At 38.2% G+C, this 3,054-nt stretch overlaps 1 pseudogene; it reads right to left on the minus strand.

Annotated features, from left to right (window-relative positions):
• Positions 1–1,206: 1,206 nt before the first annotated feature.
• On the minus strand, positions 1,207–2,443 carry LOC113302088 (annotated as a pseudogene).
• Positions 2,444–3,054: the final 611 nt, after the last annotated feature.

Consider the following 3,054-nt stretch of genomic DNA (forward strand, 5'->3'; position numbering starts at 1 on the left):
TTCATTTACTATCGATTATAGGCTCAATCAAAATTCAAAAAAAAAAAAAGATTTTTGTGAAATCTCATTTTGGGGCTACTCTGTATTCGGTAGTTATATATATTTGCAAAGAGAGCCACTGTACAATCGGAAGTCAGGATTTTACCTCATCTACTACCGATTATATATAGGCTCAACCAAAATTCAAAAAATAGATGATTTTGGCAAAATCACATTTTTGGGCAACTTTGTATTCGGTAGTTATATGAACTACCTTGACTACCGATTATGGTAGGATTTCGATAAGAGATCTACTGTATAATCGGAAGTCAGCGTAACTTCATTTACTACCGATTATAGCCTCAACCAAAATTCAAAAAATTGAGGATTTTTGCAAAATCACATTTTGGGGCAACTCTATATTCGGTAGTTATATGAACTACCTTGACTGCGGACTATAATAGGATATTTGCAAAGAGAGTCACTGTTTAATCGGAAGTCAGGATACCTTCATTACTACCGATTATAGGCTCAACCAAAATTCAAAAAATTGAGAATTTTTGCAAAATCTTATTTTGGGGCTATTCTATACTCGGGAGTTAAATAAACTAAATTCACTACCGATTATGGTAGAATTTTAGCCAAAAGTCTACTTTGATCGGGAGTCAAGATAAATTTTTTTACTACCGATTATAGGATAATCAAAATTCAAAAGATAGAGGATTTTATTTTGGGGATACTTTATATTCGGAAGTTATATAAACTAAAGTGACTCCCGATTGTGAAATTATCTAACGATTGTAAAGGGTAGTTTGGCCATTAAAAAAATGGGAGATAAGGGACCGCTACATTTTACGTTTGGGTGATTTTTTTTGTCTTTTTGTGTCGCCACTAATTCTTTCGGGGTCGCCCCTAAAAATGCCATGTTACTTTTCTGTAAAAGTGATGAAGAAACAAATCGACACCTCTTTCTTCTTTGCACGGAAAAAAGTTGTGGAACTATTTCCCGCACCCCTACGGCAATTCATGTTCGAAATGAAGTACTCACGAGAACGGGGAAGAAATTCAATATGAAAGAGAGAATTCTTAACCAAGTATGTGCTGATTTACTACTTTGGTTACGGTACCTCAGCTAAGAATAAAAGTTATGCGGGACTTGATGTACAGCCAAACTTCCTCAACTGAGGTACTTACGGACCAAACATTAACAAGACAACAGAAGTTACAGACCTCGATTGAGTGTATCAGAGATTTCAAAACCGAGGGCAGGTGTCGTGTTCATCTCAACGGCCTCCCCTCAAGTTTTTGGTGCTCTCGCGTTTGATACTACTCTTCATCTCGAAAACATCATTGTCATCTATTCATTGTTGCTATTTACAAATTTGGAGGCTAACCTGGTTTGTTTACTCATGCGTCTAGGAATAAATACATTAAAGTAGTAACTGAGCATACTTTTTTTTACTTTTACCAGAGAATCGCTTCAATGCAGAGTCCAGGAAACTATCGGTCTGGGTTATGGGGTCTGTTTTCACAAGAGTTTCAAAACATTGCTCTTCCGCTGTTGTCCATGACTTTGAAACTTCTTCACCCATTTCATCGAATTTCCAAGTAAAGAAAGCAGTTCCTAGATCATCTTGTAGCTGGAGTCCTTTCTTAAATACATGAAGTTTGATGCAACCTCCACACCCCTTGGAGTAGCAGGAGCATGAGTTTGATCTCCCCTTTCCAATCCCTTTTTCTTTATTAGTTTCTGTGTTTTTGCCTTCAATTGGCCATATCTTGGTACCCATATACCTTGAATCACTTCGACCATCAGTTGAGGAATTATCACTTCTCCTCGGCCCAATCCAATCTGGGATCTCAGCCTGATGACGCTTGCCAATTTTAACTTCAATTCTTGGGAGATCATCACCAATGAAGTTCTGTAACCTGGGTGACCTACGAGCCGTCTTCTCTTCACTATTTTCACTCGACACACTTATATTATCTACTGAATCAACAGAGTCAGTCAAAGGTGCATCCTTTTTGGTGGTTATCTTAGCTTCAGGAGTACACACCCGCTTCAGTGGAAGACTGTTGCTCTCCGTCAGTGATTGGTTCTGTAACCTGGGTGACCTACGAGCCGTCTTATGTTTCTCTTGACGATTTTCACTCGACACGCTTAAATTATTTACTGAATCATCAGAGCCAGACAAAGGTGAATCTTTTTTGTTGGTTATCTTAGCTACAGGCATACACACCCGCTTCAATGGAAGATTGTTGATCTCCTTCAGTGACTGGTTCACTCTAAGTGTCTTCTGAATGTTTGGCTTTTTGGGAGTTGATGCAACACTAATTGAATCATCACATTCGTCAAAATGACTATTTCGGACCCGTTTTCTTGAGAGATCATCAGGATATCTCGACGACCCCACTGAGATGGGTTTGCGAATAGATTTCTGAGACCTCTCAGTCGAGTCTGTGCTACTGATTAAGCATGAAACTGAAGAAGCAAAAGAAGTTTGCTTAATTGTTTTTGCTAGAGGAGGGCTAATGGCTCTTTTATTTTCTACCAGATCAAGTCTCCGTTTTTCCTGAAAAATTAAGTGGAATAGACATAAACAAGCTAGTCAGCTAAATGTAACAAGAACTAAACTGCAGATGGTGTAAACATTTCGATATAAACAACATGCCAAACTTTCGATTTGAGTTTCTACCCAGTTCAATCTGTAAGCACCTAAAGTTTTTTCATCTTAAGTTTTTCCTCCTATGAAGCTAATGGGAAAGTCATTACTTTCAACTTTGGGTGGCAGTCAATCAAAAATCTCACAAGGAATGAAATCCAACGTGAATGAGGAAACAAATGAAACAGAAACCAAATGGAAGTTTCATGAGACTGATGAGTCTAGGGTATAGTCCTATAATTGCTAACAATGATAAGAAAATGTTGCAAGACAATGTGTTAAAACTTACCCATGGAAATTCAGTAGTGCTCAGAGAGATGTTCCCGTGCTTTAATAATCTGTCTCCTCCTAAGTTTCTCCAGTGGTGGCTTTTGCTTGCAAGGATCCAATGCAGCTGCCCTTAACCACAGTA

This window comes from Papaver somniferum, chromosome 8 (genome assembly GCF_003573695.1).
Source record: "Papaver somniferum cultivar HN1 chromosome 8, ASM357369v1, whole genome shotgun sequence".
Taxonomy (NCBI): domain Eukaryota; kingdom Viridiplantae; phylum Streptophyta; class Magnoliopsida; order Ranunculales; family Papaveraceae; genus Papaver; species Papaver somniferum.